The following is a 22,332-nucleotide window of genomic DNA, read 5'->3' as shown; positions in this document are numbered from 1 at the left end:
AAAAAAAAAAAAAAAAAAAAAAAAAAGCAGTTGGAGAGATCCCAGACAAGCAACTTAACAGCATAACTGAAAGCTCTAGAACAGAAAGAAGCAAACACACTCACAAAGAGTAGACTGCAGGAAACAGACAAACACAGGGCTGAAATCAACCAGTTAGAAACAGAGAGAACAGTACAAAGACTCAACAAAACTAAGAGTTGGTTCTTTGAGAAAAATCAACAAGATAAATAAATCCCTTGCCAAACTAACTAAAGGGCACAGAGACAATATCCAAATTAACAAAGTAAGAAATGAAAAGGGAGACATAACAACAGAAATTGAGGAAATTCAAAAAAAAATCAACAGAACCTACTATAAAAGCCTAGTATACAAAATATAGATGAAATGGATGATTTTCTAGACACATACCATGTACCAAAGTTAAATCACAATCAGGTGAACTATCTAAACAGTCACATAACCCCTAAGGAAATACAAATAGTCATTTAAAACCTCTCAATCAAAAAAAAAAAATCCCAGGGCCAGATGGTTTTAGTGCAGAATTCTACCAGACCTTCAAAGAAGAGCTAATACCGAATACTCCTCAAACTATTGCACAAAATGGAAACAGAAGGAACACTACCTAATTCATTCTATGAGGCCACAGGTACTCTGATACTTAAAACACAAGAAGACTCAACAAAGAAAAGGAACATCAGGCCAAGTTCACTTATAAATGAATATCAATGCAAAAATACTCAAAATCCTCACAAACCAAATCCAAGAACACATCAAAACCATCATCCACCACAATCAAGTAGGCTTCATTCCTTAAAAGCAGGGATGGTTCAATATATGAAAATCCATTAAAGTAATATACTATATAAACAAACTCAAGGAAAAAAATTTCATGATTATTTCATTAGATACTGAGAAAGCCTTTGACAAAATACAACACCCTTTCATGTTAAAAGTCTTGGAGAGACCAGGAATTCATTGCACATACCTAAACATAATAAAAAGCAATATTTAGCAAACTAACAGCCAATATCAAATTAAATGGAGAGAAATTAGAAGCAATCCCACTAAAATCAGGGACAAGACATGGTTGTCCACTATCTCACTATCTATCCAAGTATTTGAAGTTCTAGCTATAGCAATAATTAAACAAAAGGAAATCAAGAGAATACAAATTGGAAAGGAAGAAGTCAAAATATCACTACTTGTAGTTGATATGATAGTATACATAAGCAAAATTCCACCAGAGAACTTTCACAGCTCATAAACAACTTCAGCAAAGTAGTAAGATATAAAAATAATTCAAGAAAAATCAGTAGCCTTCCTTTGTACAAATGATAAGCAGGATGAGAAAGAAATTAGGGAAACAACACACGCCTTTAATCCCAGCACTCGGGATGCAGAGGCAGAGGCAGACGGATTTCTGAGTTCTAGGCTAGCCTGGTCTACAAAGTGAGTTCCAGGACAGCCAGGGCTATACAGAGAAACCCTGTCTCAAAAAAACAAAACAAAACAAAACAAACAAACAAACAAACAAAAACAATAGCCACAGGTAATATAAAATATCTTGGTGTACCAAACAACTGAAAGATCTGTATGACAAGAACTTCAAATCCCTGAAGAAAGAAATCGAAGAAGATCTCAGAAGACAGAAAGATCTCCCATGCTCAAGGATCTGTAGGATTAACATAGTGAAAATGGCCATCTTACCAAAAGCAATCTATAGATTCAATGCAATCCCCATCAAAATTCCAACACAATTCTTCACAGACATGGAAAGAGAAATTCTCAACTTCATATGGAAAAATAAAAGAAACTCAGGATAGCCAAAACAATTCTCAACAATAAAAGATCTTTGGAGGGAATCAATATTCCTGGCTTTAAGCTGTACTGCAAAGCAATAGTGATAAAAACAAAAACAAAAACAAAAACAAAAACAAAAACAAAACAAAACTACGTGGTATTGGTACAGAGTCAGACAGGTCAATTAATGAAATAGAATGGAAGACACAGAAATAAAGCCACACACCTATGGACATTTTATCATTGGCAAAGAAGCCAAAAGCATACAATGGAAAAAAGAAAGCATCTTCAATAAATGGTGCTGATCTAACTGGCCATCTGTATGTAGAAGAATGAAAACAGGACAAATCAGCAACCTACAGATGGGGGAATAAACTTCATTAACGATGCGTCCCATAGAGGGCTAATATCCAAAATATATAAAGGACTCAAGAAGCTAACCTCCAAAAACCAATATAACCCAATTTTAAAATGGGGTATAGAGCTAAACATAGAAATGACAACAGAAGAATCTCCAATGGTTGAGAAGCACTTAAAGAAATGTTCAAAGTCCTTAGTCATCAGGGAAATGCACAGCAAAACAACCCTGAGATACAACCTTACACCAATCAGAATGGTTAAGGATATGGAGAAAGAGGAACACTCCTCCATTGCTGGCGGGATTGTAAACTAGTACAATCATTCTGGAAATCAATCTGGCAGCTTCTCAGAAAACTAGAAATAGTTCTACCTGAAGACCCAGCTGTACCACTCTTGGGCATATACCCTAAAGATGCTCTACCATACCACAAGGACATATGCTTTACTATGTTCATAGCAGCCTTATTTGTAATAAAAGGTAGAAACAACCCAGATGTCAACTGAAGAATGGATACAGAAAATATGGTTCATTTACACAATGGAATACTATTCAGCTATTAAAAATGAGGACATCATGGATTTTGAAGGCAAATGGATGGAACTAGAAAATACCATCCTGAGTGAGGTAACCCAGACTCAAAAGAACATGCATGGTATGTACTCACTGGTAAGTAGATATTAGCCAAGGAATACAAAACCCCTAGCATACAACCCACAGATGGTAAGAAGTGTAACAAGCAGAAAATCCCAAGAGAGGATGTTTCAATCTCACTTACAAGGGGGAAGAAAATAATTATGGGAGGCAGAGGGAGGGAGGGACCTGGGTAGAAGAGAGGAGGTGAAAGGAAAAGGGAACCAGATCAGGTGGAAGGGGCAGACAGAAAATATGTAGCCTCGGGGGTAGGTGGTGCAGGGACCCTCTAGAAAGTACCAGAGGGCTAGGAGGTAAGAAACTCTCCTCCAGACTCAATGGGGGTGACCTTAGCCAAAATGTCCAACAATAGGGAGAGGAAACTCAAAGAGTCCACCTCCAATACACAGTCAGGGCCACAAGTGGAGGGACAGGGTTACAAACCCACAGTCAAAAGTTCCGACCCAGAACTGTTCCTGTCTAAAAGAACTGAAGGGACAAAAATGCAGAAGAGATTGAAGAAAGGACCCTATTATGACTGTCCTCTGAGAGGCCCTACCATCAGCTGACTGGGACAGACGCAGATACTTACACCAACCATTGGACTGAAGTTGTGGACTCCTGTGGTTGAATTAGGGGAAGGACTGAAGAAGAAGAAGCTGAGGGGAGAGTGACCCCACAAGAAGACCAGCAGTCTCAACTAACCTGGACACCAGGGAGCTCCCAGAGACTTAGCCACCAACCAAGCAGCATACACAGGCTGGTTGGAGGCCCCCAGCACATATATAGCAGGAGACTGCCTGGTCTGGCCTCAGTGGGAAATGATGCTGAGCTTAATCCTTGAAAGACTTGAGGACCCAGTAAAGGGGGAGGACTGGGGAGGGAGCACCCTTTTGGAGGCAAGGGAGAGGAAGAGTGGGATGAGGAAGAGTGGGAGAGGGGACCGGGAGGGGGACCACTAGCTGGAATGTAAATAAAATAATTAAAAAAAAAAAGTCTGACATGAAATGATTTTTTGGCAGAAAAGGAATCTAGACAGGTCACACCTTACATCCTAGTCCTTCTGCCTTGGTCTGCCAAATGCTAGGACTTCAAACATAAGCCACCATGCCCAAGCTAATTTGGACCTAATGGGCAAATTACACCACTGTTTGTGACACAGAGAGATGTGTAATTGAAGAGACCACTAGGCACATAATTATCAAGTTACCGGAGCACTAATTCATGGTAGAATGAGGCTATCCCAAGCCTAGGTTTCTCTCATTGCTTGTTTTGTTTTGTTTTGTTTTGTTTTGTTTTGTTTTTCTCTGCTTCTTTCCAATGGCTTCATGAATTTTCCTCTTCTTCAGTGGCCTCTACAGTCATGTGCTGTACATTAGCAAGCCAGAGCTTCTTGCATTCCATCTTCAAATATTAAGGGCAAAACTAGCAACAACTGCAAGTAAACTCTCCAGGAAACCATTAAGTTATTTCAGAGATGGGATTCTTGCCGGAGCTGGCTTGTTTTCCTTTATGAGAGAAACAGTCAAGAGCAGGTGGCTGAAGTCTGAAGGCCTTGGCCACCTTTAGCAACTGCGCAGTCATCAATCTGGGGAGCCTCTGCATCAGTGTCCCTCAAGGGTCCCTGACTCCTCACAGTGGAGAGTTTTCATTATGAAATCATAAAAGTGGTGATCCCTCACACAGGTCAGACAGTAGCAAGAGAGAGTCTGTGATCCAAGAATTCGAAAGGCTGGGACTTCGAGGAACGGTAGAACTCGGTGATGCCTCAACTACATAGACAGTAGAAAAGAGGAAGGTTTGTGCTAATGGCACAGAAACTGCTTCCGCAGGGCTTGTTCCATGAAGTGATGAGTCCGTTTCTGTGACATTCTTTGCTTTCCAGTTACATCTTAACATGATGTTTTCAAACTGCAGGTGTTGAATTGTCGAATTGCGAAGTCAAGTACGTGGATCACGACTGTGGAGCACGACCGTGGCGTATTCTCAGTTGAAGTGGAAGAAAATGGTTATGTCAGACTTCACAGCACATAGGAAGGTCATTATTCTTTGGGTTGTCTGATTATTAGTGAGTATCAGTCTAAAATGAATTCCATTTTGTTTAAACTTGCATTGATGTGCGATGCAGCGCACACGAGGTACACATTTTGGTAAATCATGGCATATGTTTATTCCTGTGTAACACTTATTACAACCACCAAAGCAAGCATGTCTCCCAGTCTCTTCCTTTCTTTTCATAACCATTCCCTCACTCTTCCTCACTATACTCTCTATGGACCGGTGGTCTGTCAGGATAGATTAATACATTTCCATAGTCTTAACTTTGCATTCATGTCTACATACACTTCAGGTTGCCTTGTAGATGGTGTAAGGTAAGGATTGAGCTTCACTTGATTCATTCAGTGCTGTTGGTTGAAAAGACTGCCCTCTGCCCATTCAGTTGCTTTGACACCATTCTTAAAAATCAGTTAGCTGCATGTGTGGGTCCAGCTCAGTGTTCCAGAAAGCCCCTGTAATTCTCCTCTCTCTGCCTCCCCAGTGCTGGGATTATATAAGCATGTCACCATACCCTACTTTCATACATGAGTTCTGGAGAGCCAAACTCAGGTCCTCATGCTTGCACAAGCAGGCCCTTTATCAATGGAGAAACCTCCCCAGCCCCTTGAAAAAGTCATTTTTGAATGATATGGTTGCCGCTGAATTGTGCTATGCCTTGGATGTGTTCTGCACTGTCCGTGCAAGGGTGTGGATAAATGAGAACGTAAAGGATGCCCTTATGAAGTGGTGAGGATGCGCTCATGAATTAGTGCCTGAGTTGTAGGGATGAGTTCCTAGTAAAAGTATGTATTCCACCACCCCCAACACACACACACACACACACACACACACACACACACACACACACACACTCACTTTCGCTCTTCTTCCTACCCAGTTGTCTTGTAATCAGAAAAGTCCTCACCAGCAGGAAATTCTTCACATGTGCTAATCATCCCAGACCTGGTGTTCTTTTATAGGCCCATAAAACAAATTTTTGTTTGTTTTCTTGCTTGCTTGTTTTGTTTGATTGTGTGGTTTTATTCTCAGTGGGGAGGTGAGGTACACTGGTATGGTAAGGCCCAGTCTTGCTTTGTAGCTCTAGCTTGTATGAAGCAAGTTACATAATTATCAACTTGGCAGAAGTTAGAATTACCTGGGCGATGGGCCTCAGGGCATGCCTGTGGGAAAGTATCTTGTTTCTGTTAACTGAGGTAGGCAGACAAGCTCCTGATTAGGTTAATTGGGTGGGGAAGACCCTCTGTGGGTGGCCCCATTCCCTAGCTTGCTCTCTGATTGGCTGGAGATCTCTTGCTGCCTTGACTTCCCTGCCAAGACTGTACCCTCTGAGCCAGAATAAACCCTCTCTTCCTTAAGTTGTTTTTGTATTTTGTGTCACCACAGAGTATTTTGTATCAGCACAGCAGGAAGAGAAACTAAAGCATAATGTCACTCAGGCAGCATCCACTTTGAGGCAATCCCTCTGACTCAGCTTCCCAAACCTTTAGGATTACATGTGTACATATCTCACCACACCCAGCTATCTTTTTACCGTCTTCCCTGTCTTCCAAATGCTCAGTCTTTGCCTTCTTCAGCACAGAGGACACATTAAAACCACCACTTGACAACTGTCAGGGGGGCACAGACCAGCAATCCCAACACTTCAGAGGATGCAGAAGGATTGAGAGCTCCAGGCTAGTCATGATTGCAGGAGACCGTGGTCTAAATCAAAACCGAAACGACACAAACTTTATCTACGAATTCCATCAAAAGTGTCATTTCTGGTCTCTGTTTGGATGGCCCTCATTGTTAGTTGTATTCCTGTTTCTCTCTAGTTCAGCTATGTTTTGGATTGGATAATAGGCCTGGTAGACTTTGTCTTGTTAGCATTAAGACATTTATGTCATCTCATATATATATATATATATACTTGAGTGTTGTTCTAGAGTACAGCTAAATTACTTGGGAATAATTCTGTCCTTTCTGGGCTTGTGTTAACAGGGAAAGTCACAGCCACCCTTTGTCTAGGGTCTTCTGTCCCATGACTAAGGACCTAACTTTCTTTTTTTGTGGGGGAGGGGGTTAGAGACAGGGTTTCTCTGTATAGCCCTGGCTGTCCTGGCACTCACTTGGTAGACCAGGCTGGCCTCGAACTCAGAAATCCGCCTGCCTCTGCCTCCCGAGCGCTGGGATCACCACCTGGCAGGACCTAGCTTTCTAAGCACTCTCACCCCTAACCCCGCTAACTTTGAAGTCCTCCACTCTGCCTTTTCTGGATAATTCTCCCCAAGCCGCAGCTAAATTCCCAACGCCTGTGAGCTGACAAGCCCTGACCAGGTGACTTCTGATTCCCCAGAGCGTTCCCTGGGACACATTGCCATTTCCAGTGCTTTCTTCTGCCGCCTCCCTCAGCTCCCAGGTCCTTGTCTTGAACCCACTACCTTCCTTTCTCCTCCCGGCACCACAGTGGTATTTTGGTTTCCACTGCAGGACAAGGGACTGAGGTGCATATTTTACATACCAAAGCAGACCTGGCCTCCAGGTTCTCCCAGCATCCCTCAGTCCCTACCTGTCATACCCTGCCCCCTATCCTAAACTTTCCCACCTCAGGGCTGGGCTGCCCTAGCCCAAAGGCTCTTTCCATACAATCCAGACATTCTGGTTTCTCTTGCCTCCTCTCTCTTCTTCTCTTCTCTCTGCCCTTTTTCTTCCCCTTTCCCTCCATGGCAACTCCCCTGGCCTTGGTCATTTGGGCTAGCGATTTCGACTGAGAGCAGCTTCCCAATAAACCTGCCTTCAATATAATCTAATCTGTTTTGAACTGGCTCATTTCACTGGCAAAGAAATAACTTATCAGATGGAGCCAAAACCCAGGGATCGAACCAGGGCAGGCAGGCATGACCAGAAAAGAGTGTGAAAGAAATCGTTCTGCAAGAATCCAGGGGAGTGGCAGGGTCCTAGGTGGAAAATCGGTGATGGGACCGAGGGACCTGCGCTGACGGGGCTGGGCCTACTTGGCGGGTCTCAGAGGGCGAGATAGCTTTGGGTCCTTCCGACTTGCAGTGGCCAGGCTGCCGACAGGCAGAGCATGGCTTGGTGGACTGCCTCGGGTTGAGGCAGCTGAGACACCAATGTCCTTTTCGACCGACTGCACTTAAAACACATTCCTGGCAGAGTTGGCTTAGCCCTGACCCCAGCAGGTTGGGTATTGAGGACCTCCCTCTTCTCTCCTCAGGGATGCTCTTAGCCTCAGGGCAGCTACTATGGCTTGGGCTGATCCCATCTCCTTCTGAGGAGGCTGGGTTCAGGTGGGTATATGGGATCATGGACTCCGAAATCGATTTAGAAGAGAGGCCAGATTTTTGCCCAGCTTGTCGTGCGATTTCTTGGAGCTTATCAAAGTTAGCAACTTTATTTGAGACCGATTCCATATACTGATGGAGGCAGCAAACCAAGAGGTCCGTCCTCTGGCGGCCATTTGGACCCGGCTGGTAATTCCAGTTGGGGTTCTGTAGATGGCATCGCCTTGTTACCCACAGGGTGGGTCTGGTCTGCACACTGCCTGGCAGCTGCCTGAACCCATCCACATTCCTCGGGAGGAAGGGTGGAAGCCTGGATGACATAAAAGTCATGCCAAGTTAGGTCATAAGCCTGGCAAAGGCAGCAGAACCCATTAATACAGGCTGCTGGGTTGGCAGAGAAGAAACCTAGCCGCTTTCAACCTGGGAGCAAACCACTTACTTAGCTCCCACCACCTCCCAGAGGGGGGCAGAGGAGAGCAGAGGCCTGCTTGGGCCATGTGTGAGATGCCACAGGAGAGACTCCTTGTGGAGCAGGCCAGTGTGTGGATTGTGGGGTTGTGGGGTGTGGGGTTGTAGAAGAGGAAGAGAGCAGAGTAAACATCGAGGCAGGGGGAGAGGATGGGGAGGGGATGGGTAAAGGGGAAGCTGTTGACCATCAAATGGAGCTTGTGGGGTTGAGGAAAAGGGAGGGACAGTGGGAAGAGAGACAGAGGAGGAGGGGGCTGGGTAAGGGGAGGGAAGAGGTGGCCCCTGGCCTGTGTCTTAAGGGGTGGGGGAGGGAAAGTAATCTATGAGGCAAGTAGAGAAAGAAGAAGATGGGAGTCAGGAGAGGTTGTGGGGTCCAGAGAGAGGATGGCTCTAAGTCTGCTGAGGAATCCTTGGGGCCAGGGAACTTGCCCGAGAACAGCTTCCCAATAAACCTTCCTTTAATCTAATCTGGCTTGAACTGGCTCATTTCACTAGTGCAGAAATAGCCTATCAGATGGGAAACTCCCCCCAATAGTAAGCCGGCTTACTGCAGGGCCCACTTCCTCTGTTTTCTCTTCCTTAGGAAGCGCTTTCCAAAACAGCCTGATAAGATTAGCATCAGAATAGTGTCGTCTTACGTATTTTGTCCAGTTTATGCCTTGGAAGGTAAACTTGGCTCCTCTTACTCTATCTTCTTGGTCAGAAGTAAAAGTCTCCAGTGTGTTCTTTGTCTGTCTGGGGGTGTGTTGTAAACAGTACTGTCTGTGACATTACTCACAAGTAGTAGTGAGTGCATTTCTACCCACGCGAAGACTCAACCAGCTGTGAAGTCCCTTTCCTCAGAATCGTCCTAATTTGCCCTTCTAGGGGACTCTGTAGCTTAACTAAAGATGAGACCTTGATTCAAGTGGCTTAAATAATTTAGATCCCACACTCGAGACGAGGGAAATCACACCCGGCCCTTACAAATGCACAGATGAGCTTTGCCAGGAGTAGATGCTATCGGCAGAGATGCACATCTCAGGTACCCATCAGCTTGATGGACAGCAGTGCTCAGGCAAGAGGACCTCTGGCTTGGCCCGGGAGAGAGAGAAGGATCGGCCTGGAACACCTCACAGACCGCTGGACACAGCTGGCGTGAATTCAATTCTAGACATATGGAAGCAATAGTGAGACGTTGAGTCTTCTAGGAGCTCGTGGTACTTAGGAGCTGAGTGAGTGTCTCTTCTAAGACACGCATACAAGTGGTGCTTATAGCAGGGAAGGCAGGGAAGAGGAGACACCGTGCCCTGTAACTACTACAGTTTTCTCACTCCTTAGAGGGTGCCTGGCTCAAACGCCAGTCTTATCCATGTTTGAAAGGACAAGCTGGGGAAACACAATGTATAGTTTTAAGAGATTCAGATCAAATCAGCTTTGAATTCAAATCCTACCCCTGAAGCAAATAAGTGGGACTCTGAGCATCTCCAAGTCTCCACTTCACCATTTGTAAGATAAGGTAGCGTCTCACTGTAAAGAATGTTTGGTACGAGTCTAGACTCACAATATTCACTCAGAAAATCGCTGTCGTCACTATCCGAGCAGCTATTTGAGGAAGAAATGGTGACAGAGGTGGTACCTCTTCACTTGTCGAAGGAAGACATGCCGTGTCCTAAGATGAAGATCATCTGAGCATAGGTGGGGGTGGGGGTGGGGGGGAACAACTCAGTCTTGTCTGTACTCTACAAAGACTCCAGTTATTAGAGTATTGTAAGTAAGGATGGCTGTCCCTGGGCCTGCTGACAGTCCCTTCAGATCTACCTTTCCCTGAAGATTCAGTCTTTCCCATAACAGTGGCCTCTGCCCAGGCCCTGGAAAGCAGTGTGAAGGCTGCTTGCTCACTTTCCAAGGCTGAACATTGCCTGAAACTGTGTACCAGTGGCCCTTCCTCTGAAGCCCTCAGCCTGGTTCAAGGGCAAAGGTAGTTGAGCTTGCTAGCAGACCAGGCAGAAGAGCTACTGGGATCTGCTGGCATGGGACCAAGTCAGAGAGGCCTGTCATCAGGGCAGCTAAGTATCCCAACAGCTGACGCGTGACCCCTGCCCTGACAGGCTTCTGTGGCCATGGGCGACGCTACTCATCCATAATAATCAACAGAAGGGAGGTCAACCTTCCCTCCAAATCAGCACTTGGCCTCAGAGTGAAGCCAACCCCCGTTCTGACTGGAATTCTCCAAGGACCCTCTGACCACCCTCTCCACCTCACCTAGAAAATTACAATTACTGATTAATTTTAAAAGTGTGCTAAATATTTCATTTCTGTGACCCGCATACACAGATCTGGCTCACCCCAAGACTTTATATTGAAATGTGGGTCCTTAAATTTGACAGTGTTAAATATCTACTTCTTGGCCACATGTCAACTCACAGATTCAACCCCACCCCTTCTTCTTTGCTGACTCTTTCAGCTGCTCAGTTCTTTCTCCTTCTCCTCACATTCCTCTTTTCCTTTCCACTTATCAACCTGACCCAGTTCTCATTCTCCCTACTTAGAAACAGATCCCATGAGTTCTCTTCCTTTGCCTAAGGTTCCACTGACCCCACAGCCATCTGTATCCCTTAATGGCAGCACAACTTTGTCAATATCATAATCTAATTTCCTGGTAACTCCTTCAGTGGAGCTCTAGGTTCTATCTCCAGCATTGCCAAAGGGGGGGGGAGGATTATATTTTGTAAAAAGAAAATATCCCTTCCTCTCTATCCAACCCACTTCCATACCTCTTAGCTAATGACAGTTTGTTGTGTGTCTGTCTAGATTTTGTTTACACTTACACACCATTTATTCAGGGACACTAAAGAAGTGGCAGCCATTCTATCCACTAGTTTATCCTTATAAGATTGATATAATAGTAATATCTACTTCATAGATATTACGTGAAAAAAGTGTGTGTGTATGTGTGTGTGTGTGTGTGTGTGTGTGTGTGTGTTTGCACATGCCACCTGTGGAGGTCAGAGGGAAACTTGAGGAATCAATTTTTTCCTTCCACAATGTGGGACTGAGGAATCAAACTCATATAATCAGGCTAGGGGGCAAGCACTTTCACCATTGAGCTATATCTCCTTGGCACCCAGAGTTCTTTGGAAGACTACTAAGTTAAAATAATGCCTGGCTATGTAGATGCAATCATTATGCATTTCATTGTTATTTAAGCGTTTTTATCTTTGTTACACAAATGGGACCACAATGTGAATACTATTCTACAAGCATATGTCATCTAATAACATACCAAATGTATCTTTGAATACCAACCTCATACGGCATAATAACAGCAGGGCATCCAATTGTCTTTGTGTAAGAATTGGATCTACTTTTAAGTCCTGTGTATAAAATAGTATAAAAGGATGTGGGCAGGGCTGGAGAGATGGCTCAGTGGCCAAGAGCACTTGCTGTTTCTCAGATGACCTAGCTTCAGTTTCCATCACCTACCTAGTGTCTCACAACCATCTGTAATTCCAGTTCCAGGGGATCTCATATCCTCATCTGACCTCTGCAGGTACTGCATGTGCTGTGCTATACATACATGTAGGCAGGTAGTGTAACACTCATGTTGCTTATAAAGATAGCATATGGGTAAATGACAGGGCCAGAGACGGTGATCCTGGGACCCTGGATATCTGGGTTTCTCAAAGCCGAGTTCTTAAAAGGCAGGGCTGATCTCTCCCTATACCCTAAAGCTGCTGAGGGCACCCTGTCATGCACAGAGGACTGGTAAGCTCTTGGTTGTTCTTACTGTTCAATTTTCATGTGTTCCTTTCCAAACATGGGTTCCTGACAGGCTCTTGAAAAGGAACTCTTCTCCTCCTTGCCCCTTCCCATGACCTGGAATGAGAAAAACTGATCCCCCGGGGAAGGGCTATGTATAACCTGCCGAGAAACTCTCAGGGAGTGCTGAAATGACGTGAATACAAAAAGAGAGGCAGAGCTGGGCATGGTGGGGAACGTAGGCAATCCCAGCTCATGGGGATGAGAGCGTGTCAAGTTCAAGGGCAGTCTCAGCTCTACAGCAAATTTCAAGCCAGCCTGAGCTGTGTAAGAACCTATCCCGAAGAAAAAAGAGGCTACACGGATAGTGCAGTCTGTAAGTGTGTTAGCCTTGTAAGGCAAGGAGACCGTGTCTAATACCCAGAACCGATATTTGGAAAAGAAAGAAAAAACTTTAAAAAGTTAGGTGTGAGCCTGGGCTTATAATCCCAGTCCTGAAGAGGCAGAGATAAACGGATCCCTGATAAACAGCCAACCTAGCCAACTTGGTGAAATCCAATCCAGTGACAAGGCCCAGTTTCAATCAGAAAGGAAAAGAAGGTGAGGGTGACACCTGAGGTTGACTTCTGCCCCCCATGCACACTTGCATACACATTATGCAAATGCACATGCATACTGTCTTTAGATGAATAAATATGTGCATATATGCACATATGTATGGTCAGGTGTGTGCTGTCAATGACATGACTATCTCTTACTCTCCACCCTGTTTCTCCTCCCATTATTTCCTACTTATGCCTGGCGATCAGAACACAAAGGTGATGAATAGTTAAGAACTATATTCAGAAGTATATTCATGGCTCTCCTGAATTCAAGAGGCATGAAAATTAGGAAACATCCCATTCACTGTAAACCAGTCCAGCATTTGGCTGTAAGTAATGGATTTGGGAGCCCGACTCAATGATCTAGCAACTTCATGACTTTACTCTTCTGTGCCTCAGTTTCTCCATTTTTAAGGTGATGATGATAATAACAACACAGAGTCACATTGAGTATTTTATGAATTCAATTCATTAAGTACCTTTAACAGTACCTGGCAGAGTCAAACCCAAATAATGTCCATTTTATTATCACTGTGGCTAAATGCCTCTACTAACTCTCACCCCCAATCCTACTGTCCTTTGTAACAACTTGCTTAAGATTTACTGTTTAGAAATCATGCATGCACACATACACAAGCATGAACACATAGAGGGGTGCAGGGGGATAAGGGAGGGAGGGAGGAAGGGAAGGAAGGAAGGAGAATTACTCAGAGGCTTGGTGGAGAGAAAATTTATCACTTTAGAAATTATTCCCAAAGAAAGGGTCAGGGCCATTTCAAGAACCATCTGATTAAATCTGTAAGCAGTAGGCACAGAAATCCCTCTGGACTTCAAAAATCAGATGGGCATCTAGTCAAGTCATTCCTGTAGGGGGAGCTTACAAATTTAAACTGACATAGCAAAAGGAGCCAAGCAGTCCAGGCATTCCGTCATCTGAAATGGTTGTTGGGGGCAGGGCAAATGTTTAAAAGCAGAACAAAATGCTTAATGGCTTCTTGATCTACTGAATATCTTTATTGCCTGATTGCTCCGTCACTTTCTGAAGCTATGTGCTAACAGGGCTGACACTCCCACTCATGAGCAGTGCATCTCCTGTTTCCTAGAGCTTATACCAGGGTGGATCAGACGTATTCGTGCCCTCTCCAACAGAAGAAGAATCAAGAGGAAGTCCAAAAGGTGCTGGCTGTTGGACTCTGGAAAGCCAGTGGCCTGCTCCAGCCCCTGGCCATACAACAGCTTCATTGTATGAGGACAGAAAACTTAACTGAGGCTTGCCTGCAAGCATATTTGAACTTGGACCTCTGGAGCAAGGGCTGGCAGCCAGTTTCCATGCCCAGACACGCCCCCTCCTCTCCTTCATTCTCTTCTCCATCTTTGCAAGAGCATTTAGTTCCATTTAAGTCCGAGAGACCTGGCAAAAACAACACTCGAAAAGCCACTTCCATTTATGGCAATGGGATCCTCTATGCCAAGGAGACACAGCTTGTCAGCTCCCGAGTCCTTTAGACTCTGTGCTTCGAGCATCTGTCTTCTTTGCTTACACCAGCAAAAGGGCTAGGCTTTTTTTTGGTCTTGTCTATCTGCTTATTTATTTATTTTTTTCGGAGAATGGCTTATCAACATCAGCAAAGGAACAGCATTCCAGATTCCTAAGACTAGAGTGATTTCAGCCAGGCACAGTTCAGGTGAGGATACCAAAGAAGCACTCTGAGAAGGTAGTCCCCCCCCCACCCCCCCACCCCAAATAAGCCATATCCTTGCCCTCCCTTCTTACTAGGTGTTGGCTTTATTAACATTTGCTATTTGGTGAATGCAACTAAGTCCTGAACTCAGGAAAAGAACATCTTTTATCCTGCACAGTCGACAGAGGCTGATTAATCTCTTGGTCTTCGAATCTACGTCATCTCTCACACCCCTCAGCCTGTCATTCCTTTTTGTCACTGGGGTCTAAATTCTTAGAGTGAGGTCATGTTTCAATTCTAACCTGTGGTTAGTTTTGGTCAGTTTGACACAAACCTCAACATATCTGGGAAGAAAGAATTACAGCTGAGGAATTGCCTCCATCACATTGGCCGGTGGGCATGTCTATGGGGGCATTTTCTTGATGAATGATTGATGTGGGAGGGCCCAGACCACTGTGGGTGGTGCCACTCCTGAGCAGGTGATTGTGGTTGTATAAGAAGTAGGCTTCTTGGATGCTCACAGTCAGCTATTGGATGGAACACAGGGTCCCCAGTGGAGGAGCTAGAGAAAGTTCCCAAGGAGCTGAAGGGGGCTGCAACCCTATAGGTGGAACAACAATATGAACTAACCAGTATCCCCAGAGCTTGTGTCTCTAGCTGCATATGTAGCAGAAGATGGCCTAGTTGACCATCATTGGGAAGAGAGGCCCCTTGGCCTTGCAAACTTTATATGACCCAGAACAGGGAAACGCCAGGGCCAAGAGGTGGGAGTGAGTGGGTAGGGGAGCAGAGGCAGGGGGAGGGTATAGGGAACTTTTGGGATAGCATTTGAAATGTAAATAAAGAAAATATCTAATAATAATGAAAAGAAAAGAAAAGAAAAGAAAAGAAAAGAAAAGAAAAGAAAAGAAAAGAAAAGAAAAGAAAAGAAAAGAAAAAAGAAGTAGGCTTCTTACAGGATTCCTCTGTGGTTTCCCTGGGATTGAACTCAAGTCCTCAGGCTTGGCAGCAAGTACCTTTACCTGCTGAGCCATCTAGTTACGTCCTATTTTACCATAACTCTCCCCTGACTCTCCCCTACTCCTGCCCCCCCCCCCATCTCTCTGACAAGCCCAGGATGGATGGACTTGAACTCATGATTCTGACTTGGCTATCAAGTGCTGGGATTACAGACATATGACACCGGTTCCACTCCTTCTTGGTAAAGTTAAACTAATCGCTCTAGGTCTAGGGTCAGGAATCACCTACTCACTTTAAAATTCCTGTTATCCAATATCGGAATAATGTCGTCTCCTAACTCTGATCATTCACTTCCAGTCCAAGACTGATGGCTGTAAGCATCTTTGTTTATCTGCTCTGCTTACCTGGATTCTGAGCTTTTTGAGCACGAGGATCATACTTCGCTCACGAATATTAATGTTAGCACATTAACCTAATACAGAGCTCTCCACGTGTGCTTGATGAAGTCTAGCTGAGCACCTGAAGGCAAGCTGACACCCAGGCACCCTCTGGTGATTTGGGCTGCTTTGTCAGCAGCAATTATGACACAGGTGCCTGTCTGTGATCAACTATGAGCACAGAGCAGGCTTTTAAAGGGGAAACTTCAATCTGGGAGAAATCAAAGCCAAGTTTGCCAAAAAGTCCATGTAGCACTGTGAACCCTCTTACAGCAAAACCGTCAGAGAGCTCTAGGCCTTTTGTGATGACTTGGAAAAATTTAGAAAGAAGGCAATTTAAACTTACAGTGTCTAAAAGAGCAATTTCAAGAAAATTAGTTTTACTTCACCACAACTTAGGAAGACATGTCTGATGTGGAATTCACAAATCTTAATAATTTAAAAAAAAAACTGGCATAATAAGGGATATGACCCACATGGGGTCCATGACAACCAGGGTGAAAATAGGAGTGATCTTTATGGCTTCTTCAAGGTAATTCCTCTAACTACAGACCCTTACTACTATTAAAGTCCTATCATTTTCTTTAAATGCTTGAATATTAAAGTGTTCTTAAATTCTTTAATTAAAAAAAAAAACCCTTCAGACAACTTCTTTGTTAGTGCATGTGACATTTCCACAATTTTAAAAAAAGAATGACTGGAGCCAAAAACTGAGCACGCCTGGTTGATACTGCTAATTAAAAATTCACTTCATGGGCTGGGGATGCAGCTCCGTTGGTAGAGTGTTTGCCTAGCATGCATAGAGCTCTGGATTTGATCTTCAGTAATGCATGCACTACACATAGTAATACAGCCGATGATTGCAATGCTTAGGAGGTAGAAGAAGGAAGAACAAAAGTTCAAGGTCATCCTTTGTAGGACAGTTGTCCATGCTAGGATGCTTGGTAAGACAGAGCGGGTCTGAGACTCCACCACTTGGGTACACACCAGAGATGGTAGGCACCACCCTGCTCCCTGCCAGATTCCTACCCTGGAACATGTGTCCACACTCCCCATGTTGGTCAAGTAGCCCTAAACAGAGTTCCCCATGCTTATGAGGTACCTTGAGGCTCCAAGGGTTTAGCCAATAAGCTTTCCTTCCTGGACATTCCTCCTGCAAAAGAAATTTACTCTCTGGTCCACCTTGAGAAGTTGGTACACATCCATTTCCCATGATGAACAGTCAATAAACAGTATGGATAAACATGGACTGTCTCTTCTATTGAAACCATGGGCAAGGGTGAGGGGGAAGCATGGAGAAGGCCTTCACCTACAGAGTTGCAGCCTAAGTCTTCCATAGAAGGCCTCTCTGTGCTTCCAGACAACCATTGCTACCTTCACTGATGAGCTGAACCTGAGTTGCCCATTCCCCCTGCCCAGGTTCATCATCATCGAATTCGTCCTCAGCACACGGGCCCCCATGCCCTCATCTTGGGACCATGGACTCCCATCCTTCATTTCTGACTCTTCTGTGCAACACCCCAGTGGTGACTGGGCACCCAAGAGTCAGGGAACCCCAACTTTGGCCCCCTCCATCTTAGACTATGCCTTCCCACCCCCTGAGCAGTGTTTCGATGCCTCCCTAAAGCTCAGCACTGGATAGTGGTGACACAGGGAGTCACAGTTAAACACTCTCCACATTTTGCCTCCCCAGCAACTGTACCCAACACCCCAACTTCAACAGTGGGTGAATCACGGACCCACAATCCTTGGCTAAAGAGAACATTGAAGGTCATCATGAGTTCATAACTCTCCTGTCATATATATATATATATATATATATATATATATATATATATGCACTTTTTGCCTTTAAATATATCCAAGAACTCTTGTCTAGAATACATAGACTTGAGGCCAGCCCTCAGCCCAACCCCCCTCAGGCCTACCATGTGTACAGATGATACAACTTCGCTGGAAAACATAATCATTCTTGCTCTCACTTACCATCTGTGGGAGGGTAGTGGTGGCCTGGGAAAGTCATCACGAATGGCCTGTGTGCCTTTGGAAGCTTTAGCATTACCACCTCCTTTTCATACACTCCTTGTTAGTCTGTGACTAATAGATCCCAGTAGAGTCTGAGGAAATTTCCTCATAAACATGTCTGTCTTTCATCCTGGCTGCTGAGCCAACCTACTCCCCTAGACACTTGGCCACCACACAATATGTCCTACATGTACGTTTTTTTCACCTTGGATGTCCCGGGAACCAAGCACGTGGGGTCTGCGTCGGTTTTAAGGCCATTTCATCTGTGTGATAACCACAGTATCTACAGTCTCAAGAATTAAAATTGTCCAAAACCATATCTCCAATCTAAATGCACTGGAGAATGAAGAGGTCTTCAGGGCCCCTGGCATTCCTCCAGGAAAAGGCTACTAAGCTACAGAAGAATTGGACTGTTGCCCAGTGGCCTTTGGAGGGCCTTGAACTTTACATAGGTTTTCTGAATACAAGTTCTGTGTGGTGACCTGACAAGAAGGGAACTTTCCAGCTCTGTAGAAGTCAGCTGACAGTGCTCCTCTGTAACAAGTGTTCATACATTCTGGGTCCCAAAGTGCCTGGCCCCCAGAGCACCACGGGGCCTCTCCCACTGTTCTTCCTTTTGCCCATAGCAGTGACATCCACTCTTAAGTGGCAGGCCTCTGCCTTGGTGACTCAAGTATCTTTTAGTTCTGTTGAGTTTAACAGAATTTATTTGTGTAACATCAATTGTGTTTATACAGTAGGGGAAAAAAGAAACATGAAAACCCAGCTCCTGCCTTTGAAGAACTACTGAAAATTACCACATAATATTTATTATCCACACAGCACAGGGTGGGGGCTACAGAGATGAGAAGACACGATCTTTTCAGAAACTAAGGCTGCTGGGAGAAAATTACATCTAACCTAACTCCTACAGGAAGAGCCAAGGAGACTGTGAGACCTGGAAAACGATGGGAAGTGTCCCCAGCAGTGAGAACAGGGGGCCAAGGCCCAGGGAGGTGTGAAGAGGTAGCCAAGATACTATCCCGACAGAAGTGGTTAGGCATTAGTGGAGAAGTTAGAAAGCAAGGATCAGAAAGAGAAAAGGAAGGGGCATATCAAGGAAGAATAACACTGCAGAAGTTAGACATGGAGAACCTGAATTACCTGAAAGGGGGTGGAGATTAATTTGGTACAAAGTAGGGACTTGGCCAAAAAAAAAAAAAAAAAAAGCCATGATTTGGTAACATAGGGAATCATTTGGCTAGCTTTCTATTAAACGTATCTTTTAGTAGTTTGTTACCAATAAAATTAATATTCACTTAATTTTAAAAGCTAGAAACACAACCCCATAAAAATGTTAACCCTGATAGCCAAAATAGTTTGTGAAAAGGAAAGAGAAACTTTCAGGTTTCTCAGTTTCACAGTCCTTGACTGTCAGATGTTGGTCTGAACAGTGGGGTACTGGCATCAAGACAGACCTATGGACTGATGGGGATACAACGGAGAGGCCAGAGACAAACCACCACATGCACGGCCAAATGCTTTTCAATGGCGGCACCAAGGACATCGAAAGGAAAGGGGGAACAATTTCCAACAGCATTAGAACACTGAGCAGTCTCAGCAAAGGTTAACGTGCAAGGATTAAAGTCTGAAATGGGAGCATTAAAACTTTAAATCCCTTACACGAGAAGACAGAAGCATCGGCTGGGCATTCAGTGATTTTTTTTTTTTTTTATATGACACATACAGCATACACATCAAAACAAAAAGTAAATAAATGCACACTTCAAATTATGAGCATCCATGTACAAAAGGACACTAGCAACCAAGGAAAAGAAACAATCTATAGACTAGGAGAAACTATCTGCAGATCATCTGCTTAGTCAAGGGCTAATATCCTCAGCACCCCCCCCCCAAAAAAAAAAACCCCACCAACAACTCTACAACAACGGATCTGATTGGGAACAGACATTTCTCCAAAGAAAATTCACATTTGGGGCTGGGAGAAGTGTCCCAGTGGGCAAAAGCACTTACTGTGTGATGCTTGTGAGTTCCATCCACAGAAGCAGGACGTGGAGATAGGTAGATTCTTCAGAGTTGTCTCTTGACCTCTACACCTGCACTGTGGTATGTATGTGCCCACTGTCCCCCCACACGCATCAAACACAGACACACAATTTTAACAAATAAGAATGAAAAAAATATCCAATAGATGCTCAATACCATCAATCTAAAGGAAATACAGAGCAGACCCACGGAGTAAAACCTGCTATATAAATCAGATAAATAAGGACCAGCAAGATGGCATTTGCCACTCAATCTTGTAATACATGCTGGTAAATATGAGGAAGGTAACGATCTTCACTGTCAACTCAACTGTATTTAGAGTCACCTAGGAGACTGGTGGGATGTATCTCTGGCTGTGTCTAGGAGGGTATTTTCAGAGAGGATTAACTGGGGGTGGGGTCGGGGGGACTCATCCTGACAGCAAGTGGAACCATCCCACGAGCAGGGGCCTCAGACAGAATAAAAAGGAGAAAAGTGGACATCAAGTGGATGCCATTGTGCCCTGTCTCTGCTTTCCGAGACTGAGTTGGCAAATATTTCTTCCTCTGCTTTTGTATCTTGATGCTTTACAAGACATAGAGACAGTAGAAGCTGTATGCACAGTTGGTGAGGCTGCATAACTTGCTTTAAGACACCAAGAACCTATAGAGGCACTCTGAAGTACTAAGAATAGAATTGCTGTAGGATCCAACAATTCTACTCCTGGGAATAAACCTAGAATAACTGAAAGTAGGAATTCAAATGGATTTGAGATCAGGGCACAGACTGGAGGGACAGCTCATAAGAGCTACTCTTACCAAGGACCTGCATTTTATTCCCAGTATCCACTGTCATTAGTTGCTAGCTCTGCCCTTTGGCATGTATAGGCCACAGCCTATAGCTGACCCACCTCCTTAGAGACCTTCCTGGGGTTTCCCAACATCAGAACTGGGCAAGCACTTAGTCTCTGGGGATACCAGCCCAGCATAGCTGGGGACAGTGAGGTACTGATAGTTTTGTGGGTTCTAGGTAGTGGTTTGGTTATCCTTGCCCACTTTACACCCATCCCTTCTTCTGGATTCCTTGTCCTGCAACCTCACATTCCGGCATCAGACGAGGACAACACACCTCACATTCCGACAATATCAAATTTCAAGAGATTTTGGTTCTTGGATCTAATCCTGATAGGGAAATTTGACATCTGCTGGGAATCCAGGAACCTTGAGGGAAAACGAGCTCTGTCAACTGATGTAGGGTTGGGTTAATTTATTCTCTGACCGCACTACATTCAAAGGCACTTACAGTCCTGTTTCCAGTGGCAAAGGGGGCATGAATGTTGCACAGTTTGCAGTGGTAAAAGATGGACGCCTTTGATCAAATGCCTGGAGACCAGGATGGGACAGCTTCTTCTAAAAAGTGACAGACCGTAAGCATGTGAGATCTTGTCGGCCAGATGGTCTCTGTGGCAACTATTCACCACTATGATTGTAGCACAGAAGCAGCCATAGACAATATGTAAGTGGACGGACATGGCCATGTTCCAATACAACTTTATTTTCAAAAAAACGGGAAGCAAGCCAGATCTGGCCCAGGAGGCACAGCTCGCAGACTTCTGCCATAGAAGGTAAAGCTGTGGGGGAAGAAGCACTTGCTGCTGTCGGGTATTTTCGTGAGGATATGAACTGTAATGGGATTGATTAATCGTTTCTGAGAGTGCTGGAGAACTTGAGGCAGGAAAGTGATGAGCTTGAGGTCCATCCATATAAGGAATCTGAGCTCCCCCGTGAGTGGGAACCCCTGAGCCTGACAGATACAGTGAAGAGAGAAACGAAATCAGCAGATGTTTTGTAGGCTGGATGAAAAGAAGCAATGCGTTCACCGAGGGGGGCGACCCCTGGCAGGCCAAGTAGGAGGCATCTGAACGCAAATGCGTGCCAGTTTGGAGAGCACTGACAGGCACATACGCAATGGTCACTGTCACAAGAATGGAAGAGATACACAGGAAAAAGAGAGGAAAACAGTCAGTAAAGGCAGACCCTGGGGAGCCCAACACAGGCAGGGGAGAAAGCACCCATTAAAGAACCTGAAGCTGAAAGCCTCCTGGAGAGAATGGTGGTCACCAAAGTCAAAGAAACCACAACTAAAGAAGCTAAGTGGCTGCCATAAAGCTGGCCACGGGTTGGGTGTGGTGGTTCATGCCTATAACCCGAACACTGAGGAGGTTGAGGCAGAAAGATTTTGGGTTTGAGACCAGCTTAGGCT

General features: G+C 44.7%; 2 protein-coding genes across 2 annotated transcripts in view; both read right to left on the bottom strand.

Annotated features, from left to right (window-relative positions):
* The window catches only part of Tmigd3 (transmembrane and immunoglobulin domain containing 3), a 55,021-nt gene extending 38,882 nt beyond the window's left edge, over positions 1–16,139 (bottom strand). Inside the window, exon 1 of the mRNA XM_021196693.1 lies at positions 15,988–16,139. The gene's annotated coding sequence lies outside the window, so the exon portion shown is untranslated. The remainder of the gene's footprint in view (positions 1–15,987) is intronic.
* The window catches only part of Adora3 (adenosine A3 receptor), a 38,072-nt gene extending 21,933 nt beyond the window's left edge, over positions 1–16,139 (bottom strand). Inside the window, exon 1 of the mRNA XM_021196691.1 lies at positions 15,988–16,139. The gene's annotated coding sequence lies outside the window, so the exon portion shown is untranslated. The remainder of the gene's footprint in view (positions 1–15,987) is intronic.
* Positions 16,140–22,332: the final 6,193 nt, after the last annotated feature.

This window comes from Mus pahari, chromosome 4, assembly GCF_900095145.1.
Source record: "Mus pahari chromosome 4, PAHARI_EIJ_v1.1, whole genome shotgun sequence".
Lineage (NCBI taxonomy): Eukaryota > Metazoa > Chordata > Mammalia > Rodentia > Muridae > Mus > Mus pahari.
Note: the sequence above shows the minus strand (reverse complement) of the source record. Positions and strands in the feature narration are given on the sequence as shown.